General features: G+C 39.5%; 1 long non-coding RNA gene across 1 annotated transcript; it reads left to right on the plus strand.

Moving 5' to 3' along the window:
* Positions 1–6,886: 6,886 nt before the first annotated feature.
* LOC103093991 (uncharacterized) lies at positions 6,887–11,772 on the plus strand. Its single transcript, XR_467389.3, has 2 exons — positions 6,887–7,227; positions 10,842–11,772. It is a non-coding gene; the product is annotated as an uncharacterized LOC103093991 (long non-coding RNA).
* Positions 11,773–12,859: the final 1,087 nt, after the last annotated feature.

The raw sequence follows: 12,859 nt of genomic DNA on the forward strand, positions 1-12,859 counted from the left end.
TCCCTGAGCATTCCTTGAATTTCTGTTTGCAAGCTGACAACTCATTCACAACCTCCGGGCCTGATGCAAATAAATTAAGATGCTACTCAGGTCATGGTACAATTATTAAGGTTTCATAATAATTAGGAGTGGAGACAATTGATTAAAGACTTTCCAGGATACAGAAGCAGCTTATGAATTATAAGCTTAATGTTAATATCACTACTTTACGGATAAAGATTAGCTGTGGGATATTCATTAAGATGATGTGAAAACAGATCAGTAGTCATCAATTCCCATTTGTTTCATAGGTCATATTTGTGGGAAGTCTGTTTTCTGAGCTTGGCATAGGAGTAGATAACTGCTGACATGGTAAGATTTTAAATCAACAATTCAAACAAAATATTATTATAAACTGGTGGGGAGGGAGCAGCTAGGTGGCTCACTGGATTGAGAGCCAGGCCTAGAGACAGGAGGTCCTGGGTTCAAGTCTGATCTCAGATACGAGGTGTGCGACCCTGAGCAAGTCACTTAACCCCCATTGCCTAGCCCTTACCACTCTTCTGCCTTGGAACCAATACACAGTATTGATTCTAAGACAGACAGTAAGGGTTTTAAATAAATAAACTGGTGGGGACTAAGGAAGCCTTCTGGGCGAAGGTGATATTTGAAGTCAGATTTTAAAAGACTAAAATGCAAACAGCAAAGATCAAGAAAATAGAACCAGAAGGGATCTCTGAGGTCAACTAGTTCAAGCCCCTCATTTTATCAAATGGGAAACAGAGGCCAAGAAAAGTTAAAAGGTTTTCTCAAGGTCACCTAGGAAAATAGCATAGCTGAGATTCAAACCATAGTGTAGAACAGTGATCAGAGCAGGGAACATAGAGTCAGAAAGATCTGGAATTCAAATCCCAACTCTGTGTGACCCACCCCTGCTCTTTTATCACAATCCTCTGCAAAAAAATCTTTCCTTATCCACCAACTGCTTGTGAAAATGGGATTAACTCTCCCCTTGCCTACTTTTAAATTTAATCAACAAAAGCAAATACACCCTTACTTAACCCTAAAGTAGGGGAATTCCACAAACTATTTATTGAAGGGGTTTGCACCTCCAAGAAGCAACTGACTGCCCCTTGACCAATCCTAAGCAAATTTAAAGACTACAATTGGTCCCCCAAAGTGGAAGAAGAAGGAGGAAGTAACATAAAGAAGGGCATTTAAAATTGGCTGAAATTTCCTGTTACAAGGTCTTCAAGTTTTTCTGAGGCTGGTGGAAGACCTTCCTCAATGTGGACCTGGTACTCTAGATTTCCTAAGACTGTTCTTTGGACTACAATGTGGGTGAGTGAAAAGGCTGGCTCCTTTCCTGGCTTCTGGAGAGATTAGTTTCCAGAGAAGTCTCCCCATCTTGGGAGAGGCCATGTGGCTATTCACCACTGGGTTCTGCATATAAACAGCCCTCTGATGGAGTGCTAATTAGCCTAGGCTGAATTGAGCCAGGCACCTGAGAAACATTTAGGGTGATAAGCTAAACTTCTTACTTGACCCTCTTTCACATTTCTTTCCCTCTATTTTGTAAATAAAGCTGCTAAATAAAAAGTCATTTTGACTTGAGTTATAATATCAGTGACCACATTCTCTTATGTTTAGTCAAACCATATTAATTTTATCCCCTACATGCTAGAGCTCTTCCTCCCAAACTGCCTTCTCTGCTTTATCTATATTTGGATTCATTATCTTATATTTATCCTATACATATATGCATATATTTTAATTATATATAATGTATATCATTACATAATATGTGCCCACAGAAAGGACTATGAGTGCCCCCTCTGGTATGTGTGCCATATGTTTACCACCATTAGCCTAGCATAAAACTCAGCACATAGTAGTTGTTTAATAAATACTTGTTGATTGAATGATTAATGCCTTGTGCTAGGCACTGGGGGAAATATCAAATTTATATAATATACACTCCCCTCCTCTATAGGACTTAGAGTCTAGCAGGGGAAATATAACATATGAAGATAACAAAGGGACCTTTAAAGTCATCTAAAATGGTGATGTTGAATCAGCTAGGTGGCTCAGTGGATAGAATGCCTGGCCCAGAATCAGTAGGGCCTGGGTTTAATCATTTAACTCCATTTCCCTAGCCCTTGCTCCCCTCTAAAATGAGTTGTCACAAAGACAGAAAGTAAGGGTTTAAAATATTTTTAATTAACATTATGTTTTATTATTTTTTTTATTTTGTTAAATATTTCCCAATGATATTTTAATCCTGGTCCAGCTACACCTCCATATTTGACATCTATAATCCAGAACCTTGTAATGTGAACTTTAAATTACTCCACCCTACTTAGTCCTTACTTTATGGGAAGATAAAGTTGTAATCTCCTAATTGAACAATGAAGGCACTTAGCTCTTACCTTATAGTGAAGCTAGAACTTTAAGCTAAGTCTATTTTTATATCTTAATACAAAAATGTCTTAAGTAACTAATGTTAAATTAATCACAAAAAGTTCAAGTAACTAACAAAAGATGAACTTAACAAAGAAGTATTAAGTAACTCTATATAACCTAATCAAAAAAGATGAAAACTAAAGAATGGGCATTTAGAGGAGGGGACACAAGGGTGAAAGGTCTATATATTTGGCTCCCTTCCTCTCTCCGGTACCTTTGGTGGCAGAGAGGTAGCTGACAGCAGCATACTGGGCCTTTTAGCATCTTAACATGGTTATAGTTATTTTCCTGTTCGGTGGTGAGTTTCTGGCTGAAGTTTCCTTCCTTTACTTTCCAACTTTATCCTCTTAGAAGCCTCTAATCTTCTTCAGAGACCTAGAGGCAGGGATTTTAAAACTCTCCCTGGCACAGGCCAGGCAGGAGAAATCCTATATTCTCTTCCCTCCTTCTCCTTAAATTTCTTCCCTCTATATTAATTAAACTACCATAAATTTCTAGACTGACTTGGGTATTTCATTTGGGATTTTCCCCAGCGACCAATTAAATCTACATTTTAAGTCACAACCCTAAAATTATCTTTACAGTAACAAATGAGGAGACTAGGGGGGCATCTGGGTAGCTCAGTGGATAGAGAGCCAGGTCTAGGTTCAAATCTGGCCTCAGACACTTCCTAGCTGTGTGACCCTGGGCAAGTCACTTAACCCCCATTTCCTAGCCTTTACTGTTTGTATACCTTAGAACCAATACATACTATTGATAAGGGTAATTTTTTAAAATGAGGACCCTGAGATCCAGAGATACAATATTCACACAGGTAGAGAACAACAGAGATAGGTTTCAAAGACCCATCCATTATTTTTGGTTTTTTCCACAGAGATACAGGATGAACATTCTAACAATATGAAACAGAACCAGCAGAGAAACAAAATCCAGAAGATCCAAGTCCTGTTAAGCATATAGAAATTAGTCCAATTTAGGCAAAAGGGAGAAAATTTGGCAGGGAGTAATGTGATCTCAAAGATTGAATTATGTAAAATTATGAAAGTACTTGAATTCCAGGCAGAGATATTTTAACTTGGAAAAGCAAAAAGCTTCCCTCCCCTTTCCCCATTCTCCAAATTTCAATCAAAAATCACTTCCATCCCCCTAACACTGTTAGAAATTCATATCTTTGACTTATATATACCAATTCTGCCAGGTACTACCTGTCTGACTTTGGGTAAGTCATTAAAAAAATATTCTCTGTGCCTCAGCTTCTTCATCTGTAGCATGAGGGAGGAGATGGTGACTGCTTAAGATTCCTTTTCATTCTAGATCTCTGATCTAATGATTATCTCATAGAGCTTGCTATCAAAATATGAATACCTGTGAATCTTAAAAATTCTCAGACCCTACTTCAGAACACTTGGTTAAGACCATTCCCCATTTAAACAATGAAGGTACTTGATCAGGAATGTGGGAACTCTACTTCACCCGTACTTAAGCATGCCTTAGGGGAAGATAAAGTTGTAAACTCCTTGCTGAACAATGAAAAATACTTAACCCATACTTATAGTAAGGCAAAAGCTCTTAAGCCATGCCTATTTTTAGATCTAATATAAAAGGGTGCTAAGTACCTATAAAGGTCAGGCAACTTGTAAACTTGCAAGTGGCAAAGAGGTGAGAACTTACTCAGAGGTTTTAGTCTACTCAGGTGTGAATTAAGAATGGTCTGTCCTTTGGAAAACGTCTACTGTGATTGGTAGATGTGAGAACTTAGGGGAGGTGACATAGGAGAAAATTCTCTTTAAAAGGAGGACTCTCTCTGAGAGAAGGAAGTAGAATAAGATTGAGCTGGCCAAAGCTGAACTGGTGTCTCTCTGAACACTAGAATCTTGTTTGGACAAATCTTGTGGTGAGTTGATAAAAGACTGACTGATCTCTCTCTTAGGGCTTGGGCCTAGGCTGGCCTGGGCTGACCTGTTCTGGCCTAGCCCTTTTGTCATTGTTTCCTCTTATTCTCTCCTTTTTCTTTGATTCCTTCATTTGTATTAATTAAAATCTCCATAAAACCCAGCTGATTTGGGTATATTTCATATTTGGGAATTTTTCCCCAGCGACCATTTTATTTTTAATATAAAAAAAACATATCTTTGTGGTAACAGTTTATGGCACAACTCTATTAAATGTTACATACCCCTGAGGGTAGAAACGATTCATGAACTCCTTATTTGGCCTCAATCTTTTAGTCTATAGTAGTATGCCAAATTTTAGTGTTCATCTTGGAAAATGAAGAGCAGACTAGGACAAAAAAACAGAGAAAGAGGGAGACAGTCAGGAAACATCTACCACATGAGTTGCTGAGAGCCTTTTTCATGTGAGATTGAGGTTGAGGGGGGAGGTGGGAGAGAGCCATTGAAGACAAGCTTCCCCTTGCAGCTTTCTCATCATTTTCTCTTGACTTTGCTTTATCTGCTCCATGCATTGACTAAACACCCATGCTGTGGGCCTAAGAATAAGTGTGGGGGCCATCGCTCTTTGCTGACATTTCATTTGAAAACCAGTTCTCCTCTTGAGTGTGAGGGCTTTTCCTGTGTTCCCCTACTTTGCCCCTTGTTAGGCAGGTCATGAACCCTTTTCCAGGTTGGAGGAGGCAACATCAGTGGTCAACAAGGGGCAAAACCACGTTATTCACATGTAGTTTCAGGAACTGTTAAGCAAAGTCAATTATGAAGCCAAGAGCATGGGGTGACATCAAAAGGGAAAAGGGGAAAGAGGACTGAGGAAAACAAAAAGGAAAAAGGCTGCATGCAAATAAAAAAATAAAGATCAGATAGAACAAGAAACCCAATTAGATAATAGGTTTTGAACAATGATAAATGTAAAACCCAGTGGAACTGTTTGTCGGGGGCGGGGGGGGGGGGCAGGGGATTGTGAATCATGTAACCATGAAAAAATATACTAAATATTTTTTTTTTATTTTTAAAAGGGAATAAAAAGGGGCTAGTATTCTTGCATGATGGAAAGGTTGCTAACAGGAAGATAGAAAAGTCTGGGAAGTTAGGTATTAAGCCAGAAGAGAAATAAGTATAGGTGGCCTGTGTACTTTGTAATTATGAAGAATGATGATGAAGATAATTGTAAATTAAGCCATGGAAATGCTATAAAGAAAAGAAAATGCAGATTAAAATCCCCACAAAGGTCATTCTTCTTTTGGAGATCATAGGAGGTAAATTTCTCTTAAAACATGTTCCTGCAAGGTTACATGTCAAATGAATTTTGGTCAAAATAGGGAAAACCTGGTGTTGAAAATGTCTCCACTTATGCAAATTGAAACCAATTTATGGCCTAATAAGGCCAACAGGATCATAGATTTATAATTAGGACAATCATTAGAGGTAATATATTTACAGAATCAGAATTTGAAGATCTAAAGAGACCTTAGCATCCCTCTAGTCCAACCAATCTGAGGGACTATAAGATATTCGACAAATGGGTCATTTGCTTAAACCCAGAGGCTCTGATGCCAGAACTAAAGTTCTTTTCACTAAAGAGTTGAAATGGAATGAGGAGAATCAGAAGGCTTGACTACATGAATTCCTATTTATTTCTTGTGTGACCTTGGGCAAGTCATTTAACTTTTCTGGGGCCCTATGAGGAGATTAAACTAAATGACCTGTAATTTCACTTCTAGCCCTAAATCTGTGATACTATGATACTTAGGTAGTTGCCTATGGCATATAGAACTTTAGTAACTTTTCAAAGGTCATGGAGCTAGTTTATAACAAAGGTGGGATTTGAACCCAGGAGGAGGAAAGAAAGAAGGAAGGAAAGAGAGAGAGAGAAAGGAAGGAAGGAAGGTCATACCTGGCTTAATTGAACAGGGAAGAAAACAAACAGAAAAATCAATTATAAGATTATTGTAACAGGCCATGCGAAAACAGTGTTATAATAATATAAATGAAAAGTATCCTAACAAGGAAATAAAGGTCATGGGACTATACTGGACAATCATGGCCTTGGGAAAAAGATAATGAAAAAGACCTTGTTCTTTTCATTGCTGAGGTGGAGGACTCCAGTTGATAGATATTAAATAGTTTGTCAGATGTCATCATTATGTTGGTTTTGCTCAACTGTTTTTCTTGTTACAATGGAAGACCTGCTTGGTGTTGGTTGGTGGGATGAGTTAATTTTGATATAAAAGTAACTGTGTAATTATGTGATAGTTACCTAAGTAACTAAGTAATAGAGTTTTAGTAGCTAAAGAATAGGTATAATTAATATAAAAATAGGAAGGAAGGAAGGAAGGAAGGAAGGAAGGAAGGAAGGAAGGAAGGAAGGAAGGAAGGAAGGAAGGAAGGAAGGAAGGAAGGAAGGAAGGAAGGAAGGAAGGAAGAAAGGAAGGAAGGAAGGAAGGAAGGAAGGAAGGAAGGAAGGAAGGAAGGAAGGAAGGAAGGAAGGAAGGAAGGAAGGAAGGAAGGAAGGAAGGAAGGAAGGAAGGAAGGAAAGAAGGAAAGAAAGAGGAAGGAAGGAAGGAAAGAGGAAGGAAGGGAGGAAGGAAGGAAGGAAGGAAGGAAGGAAGGAAGGAAGGAAGGAAGGAAGGAAGGAAGGAAGGAAGGAAGGAAGAAAGGAAGGAAAATGAGGGAATTGTAGTAGCTATGGAAATTTAGTGAATTATAGTGAGGGGAATTTTAGAGAAGTTGCACCAGGAAGTAAGCCAAAGAAAGAGACTGAATCTTGAGCCCCTCCCCTACACTACTTCCTATTTCTTTCTTCCCAACTGTCTGGATAAAGATCTCACAGATGGTAAGTTGAAAATTTTCCCACTAGTAACCAAATCCCACAACTAGTACTTTAACTAAAGGATCTTTTATTCTTTGGGGAGAAGGGTAAGAAGGGGTTTGGGGGAAAGAGGGAAATTAAGGTCTCCCTAATTTCCAAGTTATCTTGTTGATTGAAGGCTTTGAAATAAAGTTAATTCAGAAAACAAAATTATCTTCCCCTAAGGGTAGATATTAACAGCACTGTTGACAAGTCTCTTCTGGACAAAACCAAATATATCTTCAGCTGACAGTATAGGTAAAAGGCAATGGCCAGAGAAGGGATGAAAGAGATCTATCTTCCACCTTCAGGCAGAAACAGCCAAGAATGAAGTCTCTGGCAGCTGGAACCTCCTAACTGCTTCCTTCAAGGTTCCATTGGAACAGTCTCCCCCCACCCCCCCCACCCCCCACCCCGATGATTTGTGTTCCAAAAGTTCTGAGCTCCTTTGCTTTGCAGATCCATTTTTTTTTTTGCCCAAATATCTTCATTTACAGAGGGAAGGAAGGGGGGGGGGGAAGCTTAAATAATTTAAAAGGTTGATTTTTTTAATAATCCAAATAAAAGGTGATGTGAACCTAAACTAATGGAGAAAAAAGGATATATAGGACACGTGGAGATAGTTGAGGATGACTGAATTTGAGAATATGGATGAGTAGAAGTCTATGGATATCCTGAGAGAAATGAGAAAGTTTGGAGGAGGACATGATTAGAAAGGAAGATGAGTTCTGTTTTTGGACATATTAAGTTTGAAGCGCCTGTGGAAGTGCTAGCAGGCATTTAGTGGTATGGAATATACATGCAGGAAAATAAAGAAAGGAAAACTAAATTGGGGAAGTCTGAGAAGTTACAAAAAAGTGGGCTCAAGGGAAGTAACTGCTAAAAACAATCTGCAAGCTCAAAGCAGTTAGCTTAGAGGAGAAAATAAATGCCAAGGTGACAAAGTAGTTGAGTTGCATTTTTATAGAAAGTTTAAAAGTGACTTCTTTAGGTTCTGAAAACACAGGGCTCCAATCAAACTGATTCGTAAACATACTTTGTACTTCCCAACCCCACCACTAACTCCACATCCATCCAGAAAGTCTTCTATTCATTCTTCAAAACAAGACTCTTTTCTGCCTTCTCCATGAAATCTTTCCTGATTGTACCAGTCCTAAGTGATCTATCTCTCTTTCCTTTGGATTCCCCCCAAGCTCTAATAGCACGTAAACATCAAGGACAAGAAATTTTTCATTAGGTGTATCCTCAGCACCTTGTTCAATGCCTACCACATAGTAGGCACTTAATAAATGCTTGTTGTCTTGAATTGAAATAAGCATTTTTGTCCATCCCGATGAGCATTTTTAGTCTTATATTATTAGTAATTTTTCTGTGTGTATATATATATATATATACATATATGCCTTATCTCTCTACCTAGCGTTTAAGTGAAACCTCTCCTGTTTAAAAATCTTATTTCTCCATCTTATTTCATTTCTCCTACCCCAGCCTAACACATACAGAGCACCTACAACATATAACATATAACAGATACAGAGCTCCTTGCAAATAGTTGGAAAACAACATTTAAGTGATTGAATAATAGGTCATCTGAAATTAAAGAGTTTGATTGATTTTTTTAATTATTGGGGTGACAAATCTGAATTGTCCTAGAGAACCTTTGTAGATGAGCTTTTCTTGGCTGTTGCTTAATGGCTACTGAGTTTCTTTTAAAAGTGTCTCGGCTTACTCCCTTCAAGACCGGGTGAATTCCAACTTTTATTAAAAAAAAAAAACTTTTATGATAAACAAGACTGCAATAAAGACTTTTGTATGATTGACAGAGGGGATAAGATCAGAGAGAGATACTGAGACACATGGACAAAGGCAGAAAGAGGCAGAGGCAAAGAGAGACAAAGACAGAAAGAAGTTTTTAGGTTTCAATGAGGGTTATCTTAAAGTCACGTTAGCACCTGTGATTCACTAAATTGACCACTGGGTGGCACCAAAAAGATGTCTCAGAAAGCGGGTCTCGCCATCTTCTAAGGCTCTCTCCTTAGCAAGGGTTATTGGAACCTCTCTGGGCATCCTGTGGGGGAGCTGTGTCCCCACACTAAAACCAAGGTTGTCCAGGAGGAAATTTCGTATCGAGGTTGAATCAGATTTGAGAGCCTGGTTTCTCGGGTGTGGAACGCTGATAAAAAATAAAGTCGCCAACAAATTTGAATGTGTGGTCTCAGGACAGGCAACACAATAATTGAGTTCCAGTTAATGTGGAGCATTTAGATTTCTCTGTTTACCAAAAGAACCCAGAAATCCCTGCGGGCTCTCTATGAAAGAAGAGAAAGAATACAGGCACGACCGCCTGCTGACAGCTTTGACGTCCAAACACCTTAGCAGATCCTCGTTAAAGCGTTACTTCTTAAATGATTCAACTGCCTTTTAGCAAGAACTTATAGCAACAACTATAAATACACTGTAATTAACATCACATACATAGCAAAGGAACTTTGAAAATAGTTCATTTAACATCTCAAAGGAGATGCCGGCTTCCCTCCCCCTTAACATGAGGATATTGTCAAATTATTTATCTAGAGCAAGCTGAAATCTACTGTTTGGAAAAATAACGTGTTAGAGAAATGTTATGGGTTTAGTGCAAGAGAACATCACCCAGCTGACAGGCTCCAGAAGGCCATGCAGTATGGCACTGGTAAAGCCATTAAAATGTAATCTCCTGGAGGGCAGGGACCCAGTCCTTTCAAACTTCATGGGGCAGGCACTTGGTAAATTCACGATGGATTAAACTAAATATTGCAACACTCAAGGGAGCTCTTACTCAATGGTGCCACATGTCCTCTCCCTTAGAAGTGTATAGCTTTTTCCTGCACACACACACACACACACACACACACACACACACACACACACACTCACACACACACACAGAGGAAAGAGGATGTGACTTTTTGTCAAGGATGTGGAAAGGACAGAGAAAAGAGCCAGAATCAAGGAAGGACTATAAAAATCGTTCTCTTCTTTGATGCATAATAACAAGTTTGTGCTTTACTCATTCCTACCCTAAATCTGAGGAAGGGGGCGGGGGAAGGGGGGGAGGGATGGCAAAGCATCCCTGAATAATCTTGAGTTCATTTAGTCCCAACTGGAGCATATTGAGCCCAAGGTACAAGTGGAGTGGCCAGCTAGGTGACACAGTGGATAGAGGGCTGAGTCTGGAGTCAAAAAAGACTCATTTTCCTGAGTACAAATCTGGCCTCAGACATTTACCAGTTGTGTGACCCTAAACATGTCACTTAACCCTGTTTGTCTCAGTTGCCTCATCTGTAAAATGAGCTGCAAAAGGAAATGTCAAGCCACTCCAGTATCTTTGCCAAGAAAACCCCAAAATGGGGTCACAGAGAGTAGAATATAGCTAAATAAAAACAGAGTTGGAGGAGCAGGGTTGAGTGCTCTGCTATACTGAAGCTACTTTCCTCTTCTTTATTCCCAGGGTTGGAGAATGCTGGGGGAGAGCCAAGCACTTGGTTGGGTGGGGATTAGTTCTCAGTACTCTATGCCTCCTCCTCCTCTCTCACAGATGTGACTTATTGTATTCATTTCAGGACCTCCCACAGATGGGCATCTAGGACTACAAAGTAATCCTAATCCAACCTAGTGTTGCTGATGGAGACCAGCTTGGCAGAGGAGAAGGACTATGTGTTCCAGAGAATTGGACAAGTTTGCATGAAGAAAGAAGTTGATAGGAACGTGCGCAAAGGAAAAAGTTAAGGAGAGTACCTCCCTCCTTTGTTACTGAATTAGAACAGGACCCAGAAAGGTAAAGTTTCTCCACTAAAGACAAGAGAGCTCTAGAGTATCCTCTTTCAGCTCCAGGACAGGCCTCTGAGGCAAAGCTTCACCTAGAATATCTGTAAAGAGTTTTACAAAGCTGAGTGCAATATAAATGCTATTTTAACAGAAGAAACTACTAAGAAACAAGGGGAATCAAACATGAAGTCTACACCTACTCCAAGTGTGGTCTGAACCAGATTAAAATGTAATTTGGAAGTAGTAACAAAATAAATTAAAATACAATATAAACTAGATCATTTTAATCTGTGGTTTTCTAAATCAATATCCAGGGCAGAGATCCTTATATAAATTTAGTGTCTCTAACTTCAGAAAGAGCAAAACAATGAAAGAACCATGATGGGAACTATGGTGGGAAGTGGCATCTCAGAGTAACATTGAACAATGTCTTCTGGGAGCAATAGAGGCAGGATAAAAAGGCCAGAGGAAACTTTAATGAGACTAGCAAGGAGGAATGAGAAAAGTCTTATGCTAAGGCTGAGGAGAACTTTGGCAGCAAATAGCATGGGTAAACCATACCAGATTCTAGAAGCAACAACTGCTGGGAGCCCTACCTGGGCATGGCTGAGAGTGACTGAGGCTGTGCAGTACAGATCTCGAAAAAAGTGACTCATAGAAAGGTACTTCTATTGTCCTTGAAATATTTCTTTTCTATGACCACAAATAAACTAAATAGGCTAGTTGTTCTTTGAGTTTTGTGGACTCTTTTTTTGAAAGTAAAGTTCATTGCAAGCCACTGGGCAGATTTCATGAAATTTTCCCATGGTTCCTGGGTAGGAGTGAGTTGCCAGAAAATCAGAAAAACCCTGAAGTGCCCCCCCCTCCCGCTCCAACCCTCTGAATCCTATAAGAATTTCTGATATCCAGATTTTACAATCACAGAAGCATAGCAATAGAAAATGTACAAAGGGAGTAAAGAAAGGCAGAAAAATATTGCAGAGAAAAGGACCATGTCACCAAGAGCCTATATATAGGGGGCAGGCAATTAAGTGGCTCAGTGGATTGAGAGTCCAGCCAAAGATGGGAAGTCCTAGGCTCCAATTTGGCCGCAAACACTTCCTAGCTGAGTGATCCTGGACAAGTCACTTAACTCCCATTGCCCAGCACATACCAAGCTCTTCTGACTTGAAACCAATACAAAGTATGAATTCTAAGATGGAAAATAAGGGTTTGGGGGGGGGGGGTGAAACCTATATACAACATCATTACTGTTTTTGTTCAGTTGTATCTGACTCCTCATGACTATGTGGATCTTAGCATGCCAATACTGCCCACAGAGTTTTCTTGGCAAAGACACTGGAATGGTTTATCATTTCCTTCTCCAGCAGATTAATCCTACCAGAGATTAAGCGATGTGCCCAGAGCCACGTAGTCAAAGAGTACATTTTAGGCAGAATTTAAATATAAGCCTCCTATACTCCAGTTCCAGCACTATCCACTGAGCTACCTAGCTGTCCAATATAAGCATATATAATATTACCTCAAGGTTTCTTCCATACCCTCCTTAGGGAAGAGTAGGAGTATCTTAAATGGTAAGCAATGGAGCAAAACTTTATTCTTTGCACAATGTGGAGCCACTAATAATGTGGGAAATTAGGGGGTAGCTAGGTGGCTCAGTTGTCTGAGAGCCAGGCCCAGAGATACAAGGTCATGGTTTCAAATGTGGCCTCATATACTTCCTAGCTATGTGACCCTGGGCAAGTCATTTAACCCCATTGCCTAGCTTTTACCTTCAGAAGCTTTTAGCTTCTGCCTTAGAGCCAATACACAC

This window comes from Monodelphis domestica, chromosome 4 (genome assembly GCF_027887165.1).
Source record: "Monodelphis domestica isolate mMonDom1 chromosome 4, mMonDom1.pri, whole genome shotgun sequence".
NCBI classification, from domain to species: domain Eukaryota; kingdom Metazoa; phylum Chordata; class Mammalia; order Didelphimorphia; family Didelphidae; genus Monodelphis; species Monodelphis domestica.